Here is a 25905-nt window from a genome sequence, read left to right as displayed (position 1 = left end):
AACCTCCTTTTGTTCTTTACAAACCAGGTTTGTAAAAAACGCGTAAACCGCGTCATATGACGTACGAAACCAAGGTTTGAGCTCAAACCTCCTTTGTGAATTCGGGCCATCGGTTTCAGCATCCTTACAAAAAATAGTAAATTTACAGACCTATACAACTTTGTCTTGCATTCTCAACAACATGATGGCAATTCAATTCAAAAAGATGCACCAACAAAACTGTTATGTCGCTGATAAAGTTTCTCCATTATTAGCTGAAATGGTCAAATTTGGTTTCAATATGAGTTTTAGGATTTTTGCATTGCCCCTGAATGAAGGTATCTTAATCTACCTTGAATGAAAATTTGGTGTTCACTGGTTTGGTAAACGGCTCCCTCAGGTCTTCCACATCAACGGCCGCTCCCGATTTGGACAAAAGCAGTTTTTGTACCAACTGCGTCAGCTGCTGCTGCCCTTCCTCCAGCCTCTGCAGCGTACAGTGTGCCTGCACTTGAAAATTGCCTGAGAAGAAAAAAAACAGACACATAAAATACATTATAATAACAGTTAAAGTCATTAAAAAGTTTGACAGCAAATTAATAGGATATTTTGGCGAGATATGTTTGATAGCTGAAAAATTTAGTCACTTCAGGAATATATCACCCAGCTTCAAAGACGACACCTGTGCAGCGCTTCCAACAAAGTATACATACTGTAAGGATTTAAAAGCGACTCTTCTGTAAAAAAACTATACCCATGCCTTGTTGATGAAATAAATTACATGTACGCCGAGATAATCTGCCTCTCTTATCCAATCCAACAGTATTTTAGTGTAGCAACTTAATACAAATGGCAAATGTTGTTTTGTTAGTTTATACGCTCTACAGTATATGTTCTGATGATAAAAAAACCCATCAGAAACTTTTGTTTGTGAAATGCTATCTGAAAAAAACTTACTTTTCGAAACCCGAGCCCTTGCTAGAGTTGTGGGTTGGAACTGAAAAATGTGATGTGGACTTGGACTTCGCATTCAGTTTCGGCATTGGTATCTCTGCTGCCACAGCCTTAGTCGTTCCTCCGCGTACATGTTGTTTTCTTGGGTCCTAACCGATTCAAGATCTGAAAAACAGAGACACATTGCAGATGTTAAAAGGGATATCAAGACATGACAAGAATTCTCATAAACTGAACAAACTTTTGGGTAATGCAAACTTCTTGTCCGAAATTTATGCCTAGATTACAAATTAATTTCCAGTTTTGCCGGAATGGTGCCACATCTATTAATCATCATTTTGCATGGCTGGGACACAAAGCAGGTCTAGCTATCCCAAATAAATTATCTTAGGTTTTCATCTGTTGGATTTTGAAGAAAACAAGAAATAAGATGTAAATTATACGTCTCTGGCCGAACCAAGCACTACTAACCATCAAGAGACAAATACTTACCAGCGTCAATTCCGGAATCACTAGAAGATTTGCTAAATCTCTGGGGAAGACGTCTCTTTCGCTTCTACATAGCATCATCTTCCGATACCAGGTTTGACGTGTCCTCTGCCTTCCTGGCGATGCTTTTGCGCTTTCACATAGTTGCCTGTATGTAAAAATAAAACAAATCAATCCTTAAGTTATTAATCTACGTTATTGGAAATCAATTTCTTTAAATAATGTGTCATCTGCACTAAAAAGATTTTTTTTAAAGTGACGAAATTGAGAACAAGATAGGCCTATAGATCTAGGTCTCGATATTTCTAAAAAAACAATATCCATACAAAAAAGGTGGTTTGGGGAGCTATTTCAATTGCCTAAAAAACAAACCTGTTGTAATAGGGGGTGGGATAATATAAAGTTGCTAAATGGTGGTGGAGGGAAAAGCATGGAATGTTCCACTCCCATGGGATTTTAAATGCTATTGAGGGAAGAGTAAATAAGTCGAGAAATGAGCTGGTAGTCGAGGGACGTATTTTCTTCACGAAATAGCATTTTAAATCCCGATGGGAACTTTCCATGATTTTTCCAGACAGCAAAGTTAACAACTCAACTGTTTTAATCATCCGATTACCATGTAATGTAACGAGCCATGCGCACATACCCACTCCAGCAAAGAGTCCATGCTATTATGCGTATTGACCTCTAGCACTGCACTACGTGTTAATAGGCAGCATTTGCTCAAAAGGAATAGTAAATACACATAATACACATATGAACTTATCATGCCGATGCGGCTGTAAGCAAATGTTGACAGTAGATCTAGATTTTCTAGATCTAGACAAACAATTTGAATTTCTAAATTGTTCTTTCTAACAAAATAACATCGGTAAGTTGAACAAATTGTATTTTATTAGACTACTGCTATTTAGGTGTCATCAATTGTCACTAAAGTACCGATTTTTAGTGAAAGAGTTTTGTACAGTGGTGTTTGAAATGTTGAGTATCAATAGCACAGCTTTTAATACACACAGCCAGAATAGTAATGCAGCTATGTATGCACTAACTCCAAGAAGCTCCGACGCCCGGAGCTTCCTGGAGTTTATGTGTGCACATATGCAATGAAAGTTTCAACGGCCTGCACATGCGACATAGAGTCTGCCGTACTTTTAGTTTTAATGCAAAATTGCAAATAATCAATATTTTATTTCATTTTACATGCTTCAAAATCAATCAAACAAAGCTTAAATTCCTTACAGATATCAAAATGTTAAAATAACGCTTACCTCGGTGTCGCAGTCTAACATATTATTTGAAATCTCGAAGTCACGTCATCGAGCAGTCAACTCGTCAGTCAGTTTAAAACTCGCGGCATGCGCTATGCAGCTCTGGAGCTGGAGCGAGCGCGCCGCACCGGCCGCGCCGGATACGATTCACTGACCTATACAGTGGTACGATTATATACGGTGCGTACGCACTTTGTATACACGTGGTTGAATGGAGCATAATAAATGATGTAGCGCGGTCGGACTGATTGGGCTGGGGGGGGGGGGGGGGGGGGGGGGGGGGGGGGGGGGGGGGGGGGGGGAGGGGCACAAACATTATGTGAGGGGGAGGGGTCACTCCTTATGTATTTCTTTTTCTTCATCTGCATCTGCATCTGCATCTGTCTGTGACGTACAATCACCAGCATCTGGTTGTCACCTTATGTTTTCTATTTTTTTCCTCAAAATTATTGGGGGCACGTGCCTCCCTACATCGCTACGCCACAGGAGTGCATCAGTTTCACATACCTCGACCCCCCCCCCCATGCGTATGCATGTGGCCTAATTTCGCCAGCTGGTATTTTTTAAGAAATATTTATTTGGACATCAATAAAAAATAAATTCAACAAAATACGTCTGAATAAAACGTTCTGTAAACGTTTTACAGGACCTATCCAAGAACGTTTAATTTGTAACGTCCAAAAAACGTTTTCTGAACGTCTTTAAAAGACCTAGCTCCGCAGCGAATGTAAAGTCCCAACTTAGACGTTATATAAACGTTTTTTAAACGTTTAATATGGACGGAGACGTACGGAACCTGATACGAACGTTCTGTAAACGTTCTAAAAACGTTTCGTGTTTGCTGGGCAGTGACCCCATCGTTGATATGACAGAAGACGAGATAATACGGAAACATATTGACTTAAATGGGAGTATTCTGTCTCAAAATGAAAAACAGGAAATCGTTCGTGTTCTGATGGAAAATAGAAATGCATTTTCTCTATATGGCGAACTATCTAGTTGCCCGAATTTCGAAGTAGACATTGAACTGACTAATGACGAACCATTTTTCATTCGACCTTACTTTGCAACTGAGACTGACAAGGCTAGGATAGAATATGAGCTAACCAAACTCGTCAAGTTGGGAATTTTAGAAGTAGGACATCAATCATACACCTCACCTGTCCTCCTCCTTTCCAAAAAGAACACCTCCGAAAAGAGAGTTGTTACTGATTTTCGGTATCTCAATTCTAGAGTTAAACGAATTAATCATCCCTTCCCCCTACTTTCGGAAACCCTCAAACGAATTGGCAATGCTAACACAAAAGTCCTTAGTGTGATTGACTTGAAGTCAGCTTTTCATTGCATCCCCCTATCCAAGTCAGCTCAAAAGTATACAGGTATTGCATCATACCATGGCGGGAAACATTACTTTTACAAACGTTTGGCACAGGGCTTAAACGTTTCACCCGCTATCTTTCAGGCAAAGATTGATGATATTTTGGGTTCGATCCCCAATTCTAGGCAATTTTGCATAGCTCACCATGACGACATAATACTATTTAGCCAAGACAAGACCTCCCATCGATCCCACTTGATAGATGTACTAAAGGCCCTATCTGACAATGGACTTAAAGTCAGCCCGAAGAAGTGCAAGCTCTTCCGCACTGATGTTGATTATATGGGCCACCGAATCACTGTCAATAAGGTGGGAGATGCATGTTTTCAACCCTTCGTGACAGGTGTGCTGCTATCCATGGCATGCCCAAACCAAAGACCCCCAGACAAGTTAGGAGACTAGTGGGAGCAGTGAACTATGTTGCCGGGTTTTTCCCCAATATACAATCTGTTCTCAAACCACTACATCAACTGACTAGAAAGAAAAACAAATTCGTCTGGACTGACGTACACGAAACTGCCTTTAACAAAGTTAAAGAGCTAATGACCAACCCTCCAGTCTTACACATTCCCCAACATACAGGACGATTCTCACTATACAGTGACACTTCTCGGACTGCTACTGGCTCATACTTAACTCAATTTATTAACGGACAGGAACGTATTATTGGGTATTACTCAAAAGTATTGCCCGATGCATGTCAGAGATACAGTGTGACAGAGTTGGAACTATTTGGACTATTGATCAATGTCTCAGCCTTTAAGCATTTGCTTAAAGGATGTGAGTTCAATGCATTCGTTGACCATAGTTCAATTGTCCAGATTTTAAAATCAAAGGATGCACCGTGCACAACACGACTGCAAATATTGATTTTGAAATTATCTGAATACTCCTTCCAAATTGGATACAAAAAGGGTACTGAACTCGTTTTGGCAGATTTTCTTTCTCGAGCCCCTTCTGGTGACCATGATGAGATTGACAGGGTTGTCCCCATTTCATGCTGCTTATTTGACGAGAGTGATTTTGTTCATATGTACACCCTTAACCCAGTCCAACCCATGGATAGGAGAATAACACGGGCTTATGCCAAGAAGATGGGAATAACTGTTCCTGAAATTTCCCCCAACAAATCTAAGAGCCCCATTACAACAGAAACTAGTGTAAACACACCTACTAGGCCAGCTGACCCAACACCCCTGACAGACCTACCACACACCCCCAACGACCAACCAATCACGGACAGGCATCACGGCTTACCACGCCCCTCAGGCAGGCACCAGTGCGTGACCAAGACAGTACATGTACTCATTCTAGAATTATGCCCCCTTTTTCTACCACTCCCAAGAGCCTAGACTAGTTGACAGACATACTAATGACCACCACAGAGATGTACCACCTCATCTATACACACCGCCTAGGCCACTGACTACAAAGGTGAACAATATAATAGCAGGACATATCCCCAAACAACATGAACTTGATAGGATTACGGACATAATCAAGAGGAAAATAATCAGAGATTACAACCTCCCCATTGACATGAGAGAACTTAAAACAGAACAACAAACATCACCATTCTTCAAGCCTGTGTATGATTTTCTAGCCCATGATATTCTGCCAAATGACAAAAAGGCAGCTAAGGCTATAAGATTGAAGGCAGAGGAATATATTCTTTGTGATGGCGTTCTTTTTAGGCTCTTCTTTGACAAGAATGACGACTTTCGACTTCAACTTGCGATACCAGAAACACTGACAGACACTATCGTCTCCCAATACCATGACAACCTACTTAGTAACCACCAAGGGACCCAACGAACTTACCTGACAATACGACGCAACTTCTATATGCCAAATATGTTTGAGCGAATTAATAATTATGTTAAAGCTTGTTTGCGTTGTCAGCAGTTTCGCGGTAAGCCCGACAAGACTAGACCATTTCACACACGAGTACCAGACTCGTACAGACCATTCGACCGCATTAGTCTTGACTTTAAGACTATGCCGACATCCGGGACTGGATTTAGACACTTGATGGTGATATGCGATGAGATAACTCGCTTTGTCATCTGCGCGCCCCTCAAGACGCTCGATGCAGAGACAATTTGCGAAGCTTTAATCCAAAAAGTAGTTTGCATTTGTGGACCACCATCATGTCTAGTAACTGACGCAGCTTCTTCACTGACAGGCAAACTACTGACTACTTTGTGTTCAGCATTGAACATTGACCGCAAGGTCATTAGTGTAGAAAATCATGGGAGTCTACAAGTTGAGCGGCACATCCGAACCCTTTCAAGTTTTCTCAAAATAAACTTGAATCAATTTGGAACCGATTGGGTTAGATACATTTCTACTACAACCTATGCTTACAATTCCTTTTCCTCCCAACACCTCGGTGACCACAGCCCCTACCAGCTCGTTTTTGGACGAGAGCCCCCAAATGTAACATCTTTGTCCTTCAATCCCATTTCAGGCCTTTCCCAATCATACAAAGAATATGTAGACCATTTGAAAAAGAAATTTGATCAGATTTCCAGGACAATGCTCTCTTTACAGAGGAAACAGCAAGATAAACAGAATGTTGAAATTGCAAACAAATTGAGAAAGACACCCATTTATTCTAGAGGCCAATTAGTATATTTGTATAAGCCCACCTCTTCTTCTTTGACAGCTAATTCTAAGAAGATTGCAGCTGAGTGGGTCGGCCCATTAGTAATACATGATGTTCTAGATAGGACCCATTACATTTTGGCCACACTAAAGGGAGAGATTCTGCGAGATGTGTTTAGCTTCAATAGATTGAAGCCGTGCTTCATGAAAGCGTCCGATGATAGGAAACACATAACGCACATACAGAAGCTCAAAGAGGCTCTAGGGAAAAACACAGAGCGAGGGAGACAAAACGCTGAGAAACCATCAGTAAACTTCATCAATGAAAATGATGAGAAACTCCCTGAGATTGATGTTGAGCAGGTTATGTGTTCCCAACTATCAGACCCGATCCATGATTCAGACTATTTGCATGCACTGACAGACAACAATGGGATAGCTGCCCCCAGACCCTTAACACAAACAGACCTAGAAAGACAATTTGACCTACTTATGACTGCCCCCAATGACCAGAACATGACCCTTCATAAAGGACGTTTCAAAGCTGGAAATCTACAAATATTGACGTCATTTGACACTGGTAATAACACCACCAAGCAAGTGCGTTTTTGGTGGAATGTCAATTTGTATAAAGGCACAGAAAACTTAATAAATGACATACTGACAAACAGAAGAATACAGATTACAGGCAGCCCAGGAAGATTTTATAAGTCTTTATATTTGTAGGCAGTTGCCTCTATATCAATTGTGTATGCCCTAGAAAATATAATTTTTTTGTATGCTTTTATAAGTCTAGAAGCATCCTAGTTTATACAAATCACTGTAAATTTGAATCAAAGTTTTCCTGCATAAGTCTACAGGCACTTTGTAGTTAAGATTAGTATGACAATTGTTATTGAATGTTAAATTCTTGTTGAATTTTACACAAGTTGAACGCACTATAGCTCGTTCAAGAAAGAAGTTATATAACGTATCATAGCTCATCATTTTGATGGTTTTACAAGGATTGAATGTACACTTGTTATATGATATTCAACAAGTTTGAAATTACTTGTTCATCATTTATTATTCTTTAAGTTGTTTTATGATTATGGAAAGAACTCTATAATGGGTTAGGAATGTTAGTCACTTGAATTCTGTGTTGATGCTTCATACGAAGTACATATATTGTCTGTTTAAACACAGAAGTACTTTCAATGCCTAGAGCGCACCCGTTTGCTTTCTCATTTATAATCATATTGTTAAGATGTTAGATTTGCATCGACAGATTTGTTCGTATATTTCTAAACCACAGTGTGCATACTGTGATGACGATTTATTATTTGGTTAGACTCGTATATTCCTTTAAGGATCGAGTCATTTGATAAGTGACACACGTTTACATTTTGAGAACGTTTTGGCTTTAATAACTTTATAATGGTTATTTAACATGATTATATATTTTTCTTGTTTATGTTCATGTGCATAAGTCTGCACAATTTATAATTTGAAAGTTGGAAGTTTTGTTTTTATGTGCATAAGTCTGCACAATTTTATAATGTTACAGTTGCTTATTGTGCATAAGTCTGCACTAGCATGTAAGGATGGATTCAGTATAGAATCACAGATAAGTTTTGCTATATGCTATGCTTGTTTAATCGTTTAGGATTATTAGCATGTAGCTATTTTACCTTTGTTATGATAGCCATAATATGAATAGGTTTCGATATTAAATATTTACTATGTTGTACATTTATGTGTTTGAGAGAGTGGGAGAGTAAGAGAGGATGGAACAATGATCACATGTTTCGCTTATCAGTTTTTACTTTTCATTAATTAATTAATATGTGTATAATTTTAAGATGTCCCCCTTTTTCTTCCTCTACTGTTTTTGAAAAGAGGGAGAGGAGCCTTATTTTCCAAAGAAAGGGGATGTTATGTAAAGGTATTACAAATCTACACCCCCTCAGTAATAATATGTAATATCACTCAGTATGCCCCAATACAGATAAGACCCACCCTGCGAAATACCAGACCTCTAGCTAAATAAACCACGAATTGTATACATCTTTAAAGTGCCCCTAAACCACCAAAACAAAAGACTTCCTGTCTTCCTCCCAATAACCAAAGCCCCCCTTGTTTGGTAAGACCCTTTCCCAGAACAGTGTTAGCTAGAATTGACTTGTCTTTTTCCCTTTGACACAATGTAACCTACCCTGATATTCCTTGTGTCCTCCTGTATAATTAGGAGATGTTCTGGCTTTCTGGGAGGAGAAGAGTTCAGACCATCACCAAGCTAGTACCTATACTTTGTCTGCTCTATATCTTGTAAATATACTTGTGAATCTGGACTATGCGACTCATCGTTTTAGAGTTATAATAAATTATACTCTTGCATATTACACTTCAAAGAAAGTCTCAGCATCTCTTTATTTCATGTACCTCTCAATATTCCAATAACTTTACGACACCGATCCCAAACACGACACTAAGTGATGTGTGTGTCCAGGGGGACGCCCCCACCAAAAAAGTGTCCCTTTTGGCGTAAAATAGTATTATGTAAATAATATTTTGAGGAAACCTTGAACCACAATGAGTTTGGTGTCATATGAAAGAGAGTTTCATTATCTACATTTTGATACCAATTTCAAAGAATTTGGGATTAATTAACATCGCAAATTTAAGTCAAAAACATGATTTTTTTAAAAAAAATTCGAAAAATTTAATTTTTATGAAAAAACATTATTTAATATTTATCAAAATTGGAGAATTGCATTTTTTCATAGCTTTCCAGGAAGTTGCTTATGTACAACGACCATATCCTATGCGGGGGAGAGGTTTATATATCGTTTCAATAAAAAGTTATAGCAATCCAAAGTTATTGTTTTGATTTCCACAAAAACAACATTTTTGCCCACATGTGTATAACTGTATGCATTTACGTGCATTAGAGTATTAAGGACCTGTATACTCAAACTACCAATTTGAGATTGGCATAGACTTAGTGATCTCACATTTAAAACATTTATATCTTCCTTACTATTGGTCCGATTCATTTCAAACATTCTGTCTCAGTTGTTTTTCTGCTTTCATAAAAAAAACTACAAAATAATGAGCACCAGGATCTTCAAAAAGTGTTGTCAAAATCGCCTTGCTCCAAGTTTGTGCTTAAAGGGAAATCTGACCCTTGTAATATTACAAGGGTTGGATTGCTCTTTAAGCACAAACTTGGAACAACACACTTTTTAAAGCCCCTGGTGTTCATTCATCCGCGGCAGAAATGTTATGAATAGGGGCAGACATGGTATGAATAGGGTATCATTGGACAGAAAATTGGTTACTCTTCATCATATCATGAATCAATACCAAAGTCATATTGGTTTTAATCTTTTAATTTGGAGCTACACAAGTTGGCACACTTTTTGTATACGCACTGTATTGTCGGTTTAGTCTGTCCCGTCTACTGAAGGTGTAGTCAATCATCAATATGCTACATTAAAAGGCCGCGAGAACGACCGTTGCATGGGGTTAGGGTCTCGTAGGCTCTCGGTCTCGTGGGCTATAGCTGAGACAATTGATAATAATATGAGCTTGTTTAACATGTTTAAATCACTGCGTTTGACAGCTCTTCAAAATCCGTAGGTTTGAAATTTTAAAAAATGATGGGTTTTTGCCTGAAACTTTCCGAAATGCTTTTATACCCGTTTTGAACAATCCAACCACCGCCATATCTCGAATGATACCCTTATTGATTTATAACATTAAGGCCTAATCAAGAACAGTTCACATCAATTTTTGTTATTCTTTGCAAATTTCACGTAAACTAGACGTATGATTTTGGACAAGAATGTGTTATACATATAAAGACTAACGTGAGTGACAAGTCATGATGTTGGCTTGTCTCACAGACTGCAGACATTGAATGCTTGTTCCAGACCTAAACAGTTTGCAAAATAGTTGTAAGACATTTTCAATTCATTTCTATGAAATACATTAAGTTACAACATATGAATCCCTATCAGAGGCGGTGCCCCCTCCCCCACTTTTTCAGGTACCCCAAAAAGTGCCTCTTTCTTTACATACGAATAGTGCCCCGTTAACTTTGTTAGATGAGGCTCTTTTTACATGGGAAAATGCCCCTTTTACTTTGTAAAGTGCCCCTATTCCAACGAGAATATTTTTGCTTTTTTCCTTTGCATTAATTGTCAATTTTTCCATTCTCATAAGTGCCTTTATTATTCTCTAGTTAGGACCCCGTTTCAGATACGAGAAGTGCCCCTTTTCCCTTTTGATTAGTGCCCACTTCATCTCTGATAATTGCCTTTGTCAAACCTGAGAGATGCCCATTTTACTTTGACAAATGCCCCTTTCCCTTTGTAAGAAGCGCCCCTTCCCATTTTAATAACTGCTCTTTTTTTAATCAGATAAGCGCACCTTTAATTTTAACATATGCCCCTTTTTCTTTCTAATAAGTGCCCATTTTCCTTATGATAAGTGCTCCCATTTAAAAAAAAAAACGCCATCCCCTTCTCATAATATCCCCTTTTCACCTATGAAAAGTGTCTCTTTTCATTATTATAAGTGCCCCTTTTCATCTATGGTAAATAACACTTTTCAGGTACGAGAAGTTACTCCTTTTCACTTCAGATAAGTGCCCCCTTCACCTCCGATAATTGCTCTTTCAATCTCTGATAAGTGCTCCTTTTCACCGCTAGTAACTGCCCCTTTTTATTTTGACACGTGCCCCTTTTCCTTTCTAATATACGCTATTTTTACTTCTTATAAGTGCCCCCTCCCCTCCTTATAATTACTCCCTTTTCATCTCTGAGAAGTGCCCCATTTATTTTGACATGTGACTATTTTTCTTTTCAATAGAAGCTACTTCCCCCTTCTCATAAAAGCGCCCTTACACCTCCGAAAAATGCCCTTATTAAAACTGATCGGTGCCCCTTTTCTTTCGAAAACTGCAAATTTCCCTTTATTAAAGTGCCCCTTTTTCATTCTCATAAGCGCCCCTGTTCATATCTGGTCAGTGTCCCTTTTCAAGTGCGATAAGTGCCCCTTTTTATCTCTGGTAATTTCCTTTTAACAATGATACGTGCCCCTTTTCCTTTCTAAGGGACTTATCCCCTTTTCACCTCTTATAAATGCCCCTATCAAAATCTAATGCCTGCCCCATTTCCGTTAAGATATGCCCATTTCCCATTCATATAAGTGCTCTCTTTAATCCCTGGTGAGTGCCTCTTTCCAGGTTTAAGAAGTACTTCATTTTACTAAACAGATTAAGGCTAATGAGAGAAAATGAAAGGGTGCCAATAAATCTGACCAAGAATATATCATGCCATGATGGGTAAAGATGTGCTGCAAAGCCAGTTATTACAGTAAAACTAGTACATGCATCACATGTTTATATCTTCCTTTTGTCTTTTAGCCGACATGTTTATGATGGCATTTCCCTTTCAGTTTTGTTTAATTGTAAAAAAGTGATTAAAAGCTGTCTCGCGATAAAGTACTTAGAACGTCCATATGTATTGGTTTCGAATAACATAGTCCTTTAAAGGTCTTGATCTTTTGAAGGACACTCATTATATGATTAAAAACTTTCGAAATTATGTAAACACTTATCTCAATACGAAAAATAAAACGTGTTTCCTATAACATCACTATTAGAAATGCTTACATAGATAGAATGGAGAGACAGAGAGAGAGGGTAGGAGAGAGAGGGGCAGAGACATAGGTAAATACATAGAGACAGGCAGCGGGGGGGGGGCAGAGAAGGGAACAGTGATACAAGGGGAGAGATAAATAACAGAAAGATACGTCCACAAAACAGAGAGATATATATATATATATAGAGAGAGAGAGAGAGAGAGGGAGGGGAGGGGGAGAGAGAGGGTGGGAGAGAGAGAGAGAGAGAGAGAGAGAGGGAGTGGTGGGTAGGGGAGGAAGTGGAGGGAGCGAAGGAGAAGTCAATATAGTTTCTCTTATTTTGAAGACAAAAAAATAATTATACAACGAAACACTCCAACTTGAAACAATGCAGTAAATGTCGAGCTTTTAACTGCCATAGCCATAGGTTGTAACGTGCAACAAGGATTATTTTGATCAAGCGGCTATTATTTCCCCGATATTTTATCTTGGAAAGTTTATCTGAAATGTGTATGACTTAGGCCTACATGGTATTTTAGACTACAGAAAAGTTTAATGACGGTTTCAGAAATCGAGAATAATCCAATAGATTTCCAGGACTAATGCTTTTGAGTTATCGCCTTTACAAATTAATATAGATATAGATACATAGTATAGATACAAGGTTTTCAAGAACCCCCATTTCCCCCAACCCCATCCTCCAAACACGCCGCTAAACACTGGCGTACCTATGGGGGGGGGGGCAGGGGGGCAGAGTGCCCCCCTGACGGGCTCCAGGGGAAAAAAAGAAAAAGGGGAAAGAAAAGAAAAGAAAGGAAAGGAAAGAAAAAGAAAAAAGGAAAAGGGAAGAAAAAAAGGAAAGAAAGAGAAAAAAGGAAAAAAAGGAAAAGAAAAGAAAAAAGGAAGAAGAAGAGAAAAGGAAGAAAAAGGGAAAAGAAAACGAAAGGAAAAAAATGGGGAAATTAAAAAAAAAAAGACCATGGCCGTACGCACCAGGGGGGGGGGGGGCAGTTGACCCCAGATATTTTGAAAACGTACAGTTTTTTTCCTGAAAATGTAGTGTAGGCCTATACCAAATCCTTCAATTCTACTTTTGAAAATGCAAAAGTACCCTCATGACTAGTTCGGTCGCTCGAACTCGCTTCACTCCTTTTGCTTTTGAGATTCTTCGAAAACTTTTAACGCATCTTTCCCCCTCCCCCACCAGAAAAATATTCCGCATACGGCCCTGAAAAATTAAGACAAATGAAAATAGGAAAATATAAGTGATATAACAAATTTGAAACTCTTCGCTGGCGCGAACTGCTTGCTAGCCTATTTTGTATTAAATGTTTTCACTTGCTCGTCCCCCTGAAAAAAGAAAAGGATTAGCATTGCCTAGAATACAATTGTGCCTGCCCCGACGGGCCCCGACCTGCAACCATGGCAACAATAACACACAATGTATGTACCAAATGTTACTAAAAGAGACCAATTCATTTTTCTCGCTCGCTACACTCGCTCGCGAATAAAATGAATAGACATTGCTTTGAAAACAATTGTGCCCACCCTTGACCTGCAACAATATAATCAAAAATGGAAGAGTTTTTTTCGCCCTCTCGCCAAAAAGGAATTGAATCGCGTTGAACGCGATTGCGTCCATCCTGACTTGCACCAATAAAAACAAGTTTATTTATTAATTTCTATTAAAAGAGAATTTTTTTTGCTTGCTCGCTATGCTCGCTCGCCAAAATGGAATTGACACCGCTAACGTGCCCGCCCCAACCTGCAACAACCAGTTAATAATTATGTACCAAACGTTATTCAAAGAAGTTTTGGTGTGCTCGTGCTCGCCAAAACGGAATTAACATCACCTTAGACATGATTGTGTCAGCCCTGCCCTGCAACAAAAAAATCTGAAATTTATGAACCAACTATCATTACAAAAATTTTGCTCGCTCGCTACGCTCGCTCGCCAAAATAGAAATAACACCGCTTTTAATAATCACGTCCCTGACATGGAACAATGAACCCAAGTTTATGTACCATATTTTCCCTAAAAAAGAGAAGTGATTTTTTTTTTCCTCGCTCGCCAAAATAGAAATAACACCGCTTTTAATAATCACGTCCCTGACATGGAACAATGAACCCAAGTTTATGTACCATATTTTCCCTATAAAAGAGAAGTGATTTTTTTTTCCTCGCTCGCTACGCTCGCTTGCCAAAATAGAAATAACACCGCTTTTAATAATCACGTCCCTGACATGGAACAATGAACCCAAGTTTATGTACCATATTTTCCCTATAAAAGAGAAGTGATTTTTTTTTTCCTCGCTCGCTACGCTCGCTCGCCAAAATAGAAATAACACCGCTTTTAATAATCACATCCCTGACATGGAACAATGAACCCAAGTTTATGTACCATATTTTCCCTATAAAAGAGAAGTGATTTTTTTTGCTCGCTCGCTACGCTCGCTCGCCAAAATGGAAATAACACCGCTTTTAATAATCACGTCCCTGACATGGAACAATGAACCCAAGTTTATGTACCATATTTTCCCTATAAAAGAAAAGTGATTTTTTTTTCCTCGCTCGCTACGCTCGCTCGCCAAAATAGAAATAACACCGCTTTTAATAATCATGTCCCTGACATGGAACAATGAACCCAAGTTTATGTACCATATTTTCCCTATAAAAGAGAAGTGATTTTTTTTTCGCTCGCTCGCTACGCTCGCTCGCCAAAATAGAAATAACACCGCTTTTAATAATCACGTCCCTAACATGGAACAATGAACCCAAGTTTTATGTACCATATTTTCCCTATAAAAGAGAAGTGATTTTTTTTCGCTCGCTCGCTACGCTCGCTAGCTCGTGGAATTATGTGCCTACCACTAACCTGCTACAAAATCATTAAAAAGAGAAATGTAGGAGGTTGCCTGCCCGCCAAAATGGGATTGACATTGCCTTAAACACGATTGTGCCCGCCCCCGACCTGCAACAATGAAACAAATTTTATATAGCAATTCATTGAGAGAAAGATGTATTTTCGCTCGCTAGCTAAAATGGGTATAAAATTAGCCTAAACACAATATTGTTCCCGCGCCCTGCATGGGACAATTGAACCAAGTTTAATTAAGTGACAATTATTAAAAAAGAAGTGATTTTTTTCTTGCTCGGTACGCTCGTTTGCAAAAAAATGAAATCAACGTCGCTAACAAGTGAATGTTCCCACCCCCAACTTGCATCAATACCAGTTTATATACCAAACGTTACTTAAAGATTTTTTTTGCTCGCTCGCTCGCCAGAAGTGAAAATTAGTATCGCCTTTTTTGTTTGTTTCGGTCGCTTGCCCCCCCCCCTGACGGAGTACCCCAGGTACGCCACTGCCGCTAACACACGGGTCAGGAGGAACTACAAAGGTCCAGGTGTTTTGTGGATAAAGTATGTATACAGCTGATGCTAAACAGAACAAAAAACTATGGACCTACTAGACATGTCCCTGAAAAAACGAACCAAAAAAAAAAATGTACACACGAAGCGAATTAATTTTTTTTTGAAGTAGTAAAGATAAGTACCGTTTATGCATGAATTATCTTGACATGTGCGCGTAATCAGTTGAGCGAGTGAAACTAGCGTATGTCAGTATTAGTGCAACCAGGGAAGTGCAACTGAGAATTCACCACAATTTGTTTTCTGTTCGCGAATCTGGCTGTGTATCTCGGTTACGTTCCTAAAAGTTTCGTAGCAAAACATTTATATGCTATAGGAGCTAACTTTTGGGCCATGGAAGAACATAACCTTTCGTGAGGTGTTTATAGAGAGGATTATTAACATTAACGTTCTTTACGAGTCAGCAGGTAAGTGTCTGCCTAATGAATATCTCCAACAACAACAAAATAATTCCGATTTATGCCTGGAATTTTAGCATATATAAATATGTCTGTCTCACAAATATCTATTACAACGAGAAAAATACTGATACATGTATAACGATAATGAACCATTTTATTTTATATCATATTGTGATACAACTTTCCTGTCAATGCTTGCTTGGAAATCTAGTTATTCACAGATTTCGCTCTGGTTGTACATTCGTATGTACATTGACTGTATATTCAACAATGATGTGTAATCAATCGTCCATGACCTAGCATCGTTTATCCATTCATGAATGAACATGCATTCAATCAGCAGATGTATGAGATTTATTGTAGTGTTACCAACGCTCTTTCTCTCCCCTTTCCTTTTCTTCTCTGCAAGTCATTTAAACAAAAAATAAAAAAATAAAATTGTATTGTTGTATCTAAGTTGAGGGCTGCGGGCACATCAAGCTACTTTGCTTATTTCTGTAGCCCTCCTGCATCTAATGTATGCTAATTATGCATTCAATATATTTGTTTAATTTTGTTTATTATCTGTATAAATTTATATACACTTAAAATATTGTATCAAACCATATTATGTTCATGAAAATGTATGATGAAAAAAAGAAAAAAGATGCAGAAACCATTAAATCAAATCGAAGAATCATCGGACAGTGCATTGAGGGAATAAATTCTACGATACACATTTAAAACTTGAATCTCTTAATACTGTCCCTGCTTGGGTCGAAAGAGACAACTGTGGATAACAAGTCTCGTCTATGACCTACGCACCGGGCAAAGAGTTGATCGCTTAACTGGTCGATTGAGAGGCAATAGAACTATCTCTGACTTTATAATGAAAGAAAACTGACTTTCTATGACCATATCTAACTGATCATAATAATGATGATTTACAGTATTTATGGGGCACCATATTTTTCAAAGGGGAATTAGGTCATAACAATACAAGAGACAGAAAAGTAAGTAAAAATCATAACTAATTAAAGATACAAGCTTCAAAAGGGTCGTGTTTTTAAGGATTAACAGAGATAAACAGACAACAAAAATAAAAATAGGTGATCATACATAATATACCTACATTCGCCGTTTAATATATGGACCTGAAGATAACACCTGTCAGACCTGGCTTTAAGTGTTTGGAGCACTGTAGTATATTGGTGATGGCTCTTGACTCTCATATGAGAGGTCCTGGGTTTGATGCTCACTCAGAGTCTGTTTTTACATACTTGTGGATAAGGGGATTTGCCCACATCAAATGTTTGTTGGTACTTTCGACTAATTGTACGTGGCAAGGCTCGGGTAAAAATGGTTGCAGGGCCCGCAGGAAGAGCAGTAGGCTATTAATATGTATGGCTCGGTGTAAAAATGTCAGAGGAAAACGTGTCAGAGGAAAAAATGTCAGAGGAAAAAATGTCAGAGGTAAAAAAATGTTAGAGGTAAAAATTTCTCCACTTCCCAATAAAGCAGTTGTGGATAAATTTTCAAACTGAATGTAATGTAATTATAACTAAAAGATCAAATTGTCTTAGACTTTTGCAGTGTACAAAAGTGATTTGTATTGACTTCTGTTTTGTGAATTGTAACAGTCGTACAACTTATGACATAGACAGTTTTGATAACTGACAATTTACTTACTGAAACGTATGAATAAAAGTCATGCTTGTATAGGCCTGCTACTTGATTGCGAGGATATGTATATGTTTCGCTGAAATAATTCTAATATAGTCCAACATTTATCATTTGGGATGGGTTAAAAGTTGAATTGACATAAAAAAAAAAAAATTAAAACTGCATTTCGCGCTTCAAAGATGGTACAGTATGTACAGTCATGTAACTATACTTCATATTCATGTACATGTAGCTTTAAACATAAATGTAGATTGAAAGCCATAGCGTGCCCAATTATTATTTCAAGCAGATTTATGACCCCCCCCCCCCGAGCCTCTACCATGACTAAGTCATCTTTTTAACAAAACTGATTCAAAATAATTTACTTTCTACTAGAATCCATAATGTATGGATAAGTTGTTCCAATTATATTCGTAACCGACTTCAAAAAAACTGCAGCTGAAACATTGTTCCGCATAATAGCAAAGGCACCTGCAGGCTTATTGGAGGGGGGAATAATATCGTGAATACATAGGACTTTGTGCTTCATACTACATCATTTGCACAGCTGTTCAAAAATCCACATGTTCCAGCATTGGCAAACAACACAACCATACGCATATAATAACAGAAAATATGAATCCGAGATATCAACGCATTCAATCTCATGTCAAATTATAATACTGTATGATATGGGATAATACTATATAGTGCGGGATAGTATAGTGTAGTAAGTATAATGTCCAACCATAAGTGTCTTCAGCAACCCATTTAAGGAAAATTATAAGTTATTTTATCGAAGACATATTCCAGCCAGATACACTTTAGAGGCAGATATTTACAAACAAGTGGCAAATGGTAAATGAGTTATTACATTACTATTTTAAATGTTTTTTTTTTTAAAGTTTGGTGGGTCAAAGTTTGAGATGTTTTTTTTCATTTGGGGGAGTTGGAAAATCTAAAATTACAGATTTCGAAATGTCACTCTGATTTACTATTGGACAACTCTCCAAATTTGCTTCTTTTTGTGAGCAATAGTTTTGTCAGTGGAAGATGTAACGTATTTGTACAGCTCCAGGAATAATATTAGAGAAAAGGAATTTCATGATTTGTTTCCTATACCACAAATTATTGTGTCTTACAGCGTCACAGTCTAACGACCACACAGATGACCAATATTCAATTTCAGATTCACACACACTGAGTGATGTCATCAGCTATCTTTCTTATTGTTTGTCCAATTATTTCACAGTTTCGAAAACGTGTCTCTCCTTTTATTTCCTTATGTTGTTCACACATTCTAATCTTTGGATTGCCGTATGAAATATTTTCAAGGTATGACATTATTTTATCAAGTCTTTGGAAAGACGTCGAAATTAATTATATTAAATGGTAAGTTAAACAGGGTGAAATATGAGGCTTATTAAACAGCTTAGCTTAGAGGTTATACATATAGGTTCCCCTAAATAAAAAATAATATTTGATATATTGGTTTGCAATGGTGAAGGACGTAACAATAATAATAGAAAGCCTTAAAGCCTTAAAGGGAAAGTCCACCCCAAAAATAAGTTTGTTTCGATAGAGGCAGAATAATAAGAAAATCAGGTGAGTGAAAGTTTGAGCAAATTTTGAATGAAAATAAGAAAGTTATGAATTATTGAAGTTGTGATCAATCAAATACAAATTGGCAACTCTGTGACTTATTATACGAGCTCTCCTTCATTTGCTTTGTGCATAATATTCCATAAAATCATGTTTTCTTCGTTATTGATGACGGAATATATATTTGTTCCTTGCAGGGGGAGTATAGAAACATATTTGCAATTATTATATTTAGAGTGCATGTATGGTTGAAATTTTTCTTGAGGGAAAATGAAAATTTTAGATTTTTTTAGTACTGAGCAAATGGAAGTTGAGCTCGCATGATACGTCACAGAGTTGCCAATTTGTATTTGATTGATCACAACTTCAATAATTCATAACTTTCTTATTTTCATTCAGAATTTGCTCAAACTTTCACTCACCTGATTTTCTTATTATTCTGCCTCTATCGAAACAAACTTATTTTGGGGGTGGACTTTCCCTTTAAAATCTACGATAATATACAAAGTAAAACAAGTAAAAATAGCAAAAACAACAAACAAATTAATTGGCTACCAAAGTGAATTTCACGCTCGCCACTTAAAAATATTTCGGTCACCCGAGCGAGGCTGTAGACATGAACAATCATGGCAATGTACAATAATAAGTAGGCCTTAGCCTAGACACCATATACCATTTGCAATATGCCGAGACGATTGTATTATTTTACCCTCTTGTTTCCTCTTTCCGTTTCTTTCTCCGCCTCATGTACCCCTCCCCTACTCTGTCATTCCATGTTGGGACCTTATAACACCTAGTCACATATCTATGCGCCTACAATTAGGTTTCAGATGTGCTGAGCTTTTCAATCAATTAAATAATATGGTTATTTCCATGTTGACTGTTGTACACAATAATATTGTAAGGGAAAAAAAAACAATATTCAGCAGTTGTGTGTAATAGTGGGATCGAAACCAAAGACTCGGCAGAAGAGTGAAACCTCCCTGGCATTGCAATGATCCTACTCGTAGCGATAAATATTACGGTGAAATTACATGTATATATGATATGTTAACCATAATTGTCAATACGTGTTAATACTTTAAGTTATCATAACCAGAATAATGTAGGACCTAATATAACTCGCTAGCAAGCCTTTTTTTAATAAGAAGATTTAGCTTGTATCCTGACATCTCTTTCTAGCGGCGTATTTTTCTTCACTGTTTTTGTTGTTTTTGAACATTTTCCAACAATTATTCTCTTATCATTTGTATTTCGTTTCTCACACAGAGTATGATAGGGTATATTATAAAATGATAAAGTAAATAATAATTTAGTGTAATGTGAGAGAAACAATGAAGTATGATACGATTCCTCGTATCTTCCCTGCATGCCTTGCTCTGATTACATAACCATATATCTATACCATGCAAGGGCCCTATAACATGAAGAGGTATGATGGATTCATTCCTTCTAAAATTAATCGTATCCCCTTTAATCAATTGAAACTTTACATTAAATAGTAAATTACGATGAATTTAATATTACAAATAGATTCAATGAATGATTGTAAGATGCGACTGATTGCAGCAAGATTTGAGGTAAAAATAAATCATTACAATTAAATGTAAATCGATGTTTATATTATATGCCGCCTTATTGTATCTCAAAGTTGTATTTGGTGGATTTTATTTTATTTGTTTGTCCGTGATATTGTACTCTCTTCCGCTCAACACGGGCTCAAACAATGAGCTTTAGGTTCAGGAAAGTATTTGGAGAAAATGGGAACAATTTATTAAACGTAAAAACTGTAAAGTCGTCGACACTAATCTGATTTACGCATTTTTTTTTGCATACAATTAACATTATTAGTGGACGTCATTCAATTATATGTAGGTTATGTCTTCAAATCGTGATTAGGTTGTAAATGGTTCACGAATTTGAATAAGGTTAATAAGATAATTTACCCTGTTTCTCTGTTCACATAATTTTTGACGATTCATTCATCCAAAAGTATCAATAGATAAATATCATATGTTTAATGATGCTTTGTTAATATAGTCTACTCTGCCAGATGCTATTAACTAACACAAACTCAGTTTAGTTGATACATTAGCCGGAGTATTTGCCACAAAAAAATTATTATTATCAGCTCCTACCTTTGTCATTCCCAAATCCCGTAAACAGGCTGGGTTCAAATCCTTTCAGTCCTTAGCCCCACGTCTCTGGAACAAACTCCCCTCGTTCTTAAGAAACAGTACTTAATCACTAGATTTCCTAAAAAAACAACTGAAAACTTACCGGTACAACTCCTCTTAAATTGTTCAAAGTCTAAGAGAGCAGCGCCTTGCATCCTTTGGAAAAGGAGCTATATAAATCCAATTATTATTATTGATATTATTATTATTATCATTCATTTTGGAATTGTATTGTTTGAAATATCATCTCACCATTTGTGTATATACTGATGAATTGGCATAGGGTGGATGGAAAATAAGTCTATATTCCAGACTGTGCTTAATTGGTGTAGTTTATTTAGAAACAAAACTAACATTCGCAAACAGATGCTCAAAAAACTTGGAGATATCGGAGTTATCGTCGATAATCTCCATGCGTTTTCCAAATTATTGGACTTTTGGCTTGCCATACTCGTCACTAGGCACGCTTCGTAGTCAAAACACTGCTTCTGCAGATCTGAGGCTTCTCATGATTTCTCGTTCTTATCAATTTAGATGCCGATTTTCATTCAGTTTGTAGCATTTTGAAGAGTATAACACATCTGGCGTTCTCATTTGCCATATGTGTTGTCCAGCTGTGAGCAAGTGACATGAATAGTGACCAACATGTACGTGGTTCTCTAACAAATGGGCTGATGCATTATGATGTCACCGTAACATTCACAATAATTAGAATGGTAGATTGGCGGCCATTATGTGCTAAAATGTTATTGTACTGCTTACTTCGTGCATGAAATTTTCCTGCGGATAGCTGATTCCTACATTTTGAGTAGACAAATTGCATACGGTTTTCATTTTTTCTCCGGTTTACAATAAAGTTTAATTAACATCCTCTTCTTTTAATAACCTTTGTGCTAAATCACTGAGCTGATGGGATGGCTGTAGGAAGTAGACATGGACTGGTCTCGGTGATATAAAATCCCTTTACTTTGCACTTTAAACTGCAGATCTTGTATTTTATTCAGCTGATTTTGATTCTTGAACAGATCTTCAAGCTTTTGCTGTGATTATTTCGTTCTTTGCTACCTTCTGGAGGTAAAATATGGTGATATGTTTTCAGCCATTTTCTGCCAAGGAATTTGAACACTCTCCTGTAGTCCCATGTGAAGGATCCTGAGTTTGCTTATTTTGACCAGCCTTCTTCATACCTACATCTTGCAATGACTGTAATGTATATTTCATGACTGCATTATACTATTCTCATGATAAAGTAGCAATTACCTACTGGGATTTAGGTCACTAACGAGATGATTTAGCTTACCGTATATTAGCTAGACTACATGAAACGGGTGTCAGCTGAGTGAGTGATACTGCTGAGCGTGTCTGACTCGTCTTTGTTTGTTCTGAATACGTATTATATATAGAATACTGTCTTGTTATATTTGTATAGTGGTAAATTAGCACCGTTTGTCTTGTAGACGCCATCATGAAGAATTACTTCTTACCAAGTCTTCTTCTAGGTCGCATCCACTCTTCCTTGCACTACGCTCAAAAGTGTGTGCACTTAATCTATTGAAGAGAGAAAACCTGTACACACAAATAGCAGACAACCATAGATCAACGTCTTTATCCTTCTTTGATCTACATGCAACGCATAGTGAACCAAGATCACCATATCAGTTGCCCCTTAGACTGTATGATTACACAACAGATGTTGATAACTGCAAACTGTTACTTTGTATATCATCATGTAATAAGTGGAATCGAAATACAATCTTCTTGTCAAAGCTTTGTTCACTTGACTTCAGGTCAACTTCTTTGAGCGACTTAACCATCCTACTTCTCTTTAGCGGACTTGTTGAAACCAACTCTGGTCCATCGACTGGTGCTCCTGAGACATTCCCATTTACCATATGTAGTGAGGAAGTGAGAGACATGCGATCACTGCGGCTATTGGTGCCACATTTAGAGTTTCGGTATCTCCCCAGCATGGGTGTCAATCCTTACGTAATACCTATTGCTCAGGGGGGATGAATGAATAGATCATCCCCCTGAATAATAGGTATCAATTACAGATTTACGCCCATGCTCCCCAGACTGCTATGACATTCTGACACAAAAGTCCAGGAGATTTACTTGGGTGTGCTGTGTTCCTCTACCAACAGAGAGTCAACCAGCTTGCTGTAAGGACTATATGCTTCTCGCAGTCGAATCGTTTTTCATCCCTTCACCACAACTCCAGAGATGAAGAAATCCTTCCCTCCATCAAACCTCTAGCTTCTACGCCGACCTCGAGACCTGGAGGACGTTGTAAACCATAATTTCACCCTCCATCATGAAATCGTAAAAGGGCATTTAAATTGATGGTGTCAAATTACATGGTCTAAAGGGGAGTGCCAAGAAATCAAGCTCTCATGCAGCTATTGCTCATCACACTCCTTAATTTGTCTTTTGTTGTGAATCAAAACTGGATGATAGCATATCTCCATACTCAATTATCTCAAGCAATACCTCCATCTATCGTGACAGAAACATCCATGGAAGTAGAGTATGCATAGCAATCATCAACACGTTAACTGTCACTGAATGTCCAGAGTTTGACTCCGACTGTGAGATACAGTGGTGCAACGTGTAACTTGCAAATGCCAAGCCACTGTTTATTGGTAGCTGCTACTGCCCCCCATCAACACACAAGGTCTCGAAGGCTTGTATCAGTCATTGTCAAATATTATGACAAGGTACCGACGCAGTCACCCTAACACCTTGATAGCCGGCGACTTCAATGATCCCGACATCGATGGGATACAAAATCAACTACAAATCCAGCCACTTCTACTTCTTATCAGAAGCTGTCGGATATCCTACTGTTTAATTCCTTGTCCCAAACAGTCAGGGAAGTCACTCGACCTTCATCCAACAACATTATCGACCTGGTTGTTACATCAAATCCTGCCCTGTTGAGAGAGTTGTGAATATACAGTCTGGGATATCTTACCACAAAATTGTCACTTGTATACTCTTCCTGCAAATCCAAACATCTCTGCCAAGTCCCTGAAAAAACATACCAGATTCAAAAAGATGACGAATAGCAACTGGGAGATGCAGCCGCTGAATTTGCGACACAATTTCTCCAATCAGATCCAGAGAGAAGATCAGTGGATCATCATTATCAACTTCTTAAATAGGAGATTGTCTGAGCTCATTCCTTCAAAAAGGAGCAAAGGCAGGAGACATCTTCCTCGGATTACTTCTTCTTGGAAAATTCAGATAAGGAATAGAGAAATACTATTCAAGAAGGGACACTGCCAGGTTTGCTCAACAGCTTGGAAAGCCTACCGACAATACAGGAACCAAGTTGCCAATAATGTACACAGAGTACGTTTTGAGTACATCAACCACATTATTGGGGCAAGCCTTAAAGACAACCCGAAGTTGTTCTGGTCTTACATCAAGTCAAGTCGTTCTGAAAACATTGGTATTCCTACTTTATGTACTCCGACTCAACTATGTGCCTCAGCCTTAGACAAGAGAAACTGAACGGCTAGTTTCAGTCTTTCCTTACTCCTTACCAGCCCATATACCCGCTTGTACAGAATGGACCATCTCCGTAGCCAACCACTGATCACCTGCACGTTCACATGACCGGTGTTGAGAAGCACCTCCAACAACTGGACCATACAAAGCCTAGTGGGCCTGACGAACGTCTACCCAAGCTCCTAAAGCTGTTAGCTCACGAGATTGCTTCTCCATGCACGTACTCTCTTTCGTGAACGCAGGCACTTGTTACTTCTATATTATACACAAGTCTGGACAAAAATGTGACCCCTCCAACTACAGACCGATCTCACTTACCTGCGTCTGCTGCAAAGTAATGAACACATCATTAAAGACGAAGCAAGTTGCAGGGAAAACATCCTCACTGATGCACATCATGGCTTCTGGTAGGGTTTGTCAACAACCGCCCAATTGACAATAGCCGTCCACGACTGATCTTCTATCCTGCATCATCTCCTCGCGATCAAACCTCAGTACTACGGTATAAGCGGCGACTCACCACAGTGGTATATGTCGCTCCTCACTGATAGAGAACAGGCAGTCGTAGTTGATGGATCAACATCAACATGGAGGAATGTGACATCTGGCGTCCCTCAGAAATCGATCCTCAATCGGCCCGACCCCATCTATTTCTGTTGTATATCAACGATATTCAAGACAACTCACAGTCCACAATGCGTCTCTCCGTAGTTAACAGCACCCTCTATCGAGAGATTCGACGCCGTGGTGACCATCAAATCTGTACTACTGTACTATTTTTTTACTGTACCAGCAAGCAGCTGGCAACCAAAGCTGCCAAAAAGAGAGCATCATGACTG

The 25905-nt window shown here is 38.2% G+C and overlaps 1 long non-coding RNA gene across 1 annotated transcript; it reads right to left on the bottom strand.

Moving 5' to 3' along the window:
* Window positions 1–201: 201 nt before the first annotated feature.
* LOC115920050 lies at window positions 202–2760 on the bottom strand. Its single transcript, XR_004062143.1, has 4 exons — window positions 2691–2760; window positions 1426–1570; window positions 937–1098; window positions 202–501 (listed from the first exon to the last, which is right to left on the bottom strand). It is a non-coding gene; the product is annotated as an uncharacterized LOC115920050 (long non-coding RNA).
* Window positions 2761–25905: the final 23145 nt, after the last annotated feature.

The sequence above is a fragment of the Strongylocentrotus purpuratus genome, unplaced genomic scaffold (assembly GCF_000002235.5).
Source record: "Strongylocentrotus purpuratus isolate Spur 01 unplaced genomic scaffold, Spur_5.0 spur5_scaffold_7, whole genome shotgun sequence".
Lineage (NCBI taxonomy): Eukaryota > Metazoa > Echinodermata > Echinoidea > Camarodonta > Strongylocentrotidae > Strongylocentrotus > Strongylocentrotus purpuratus.
This window is presented reverse-complemented; position numbering and strand designations above follow the sequence as displayed.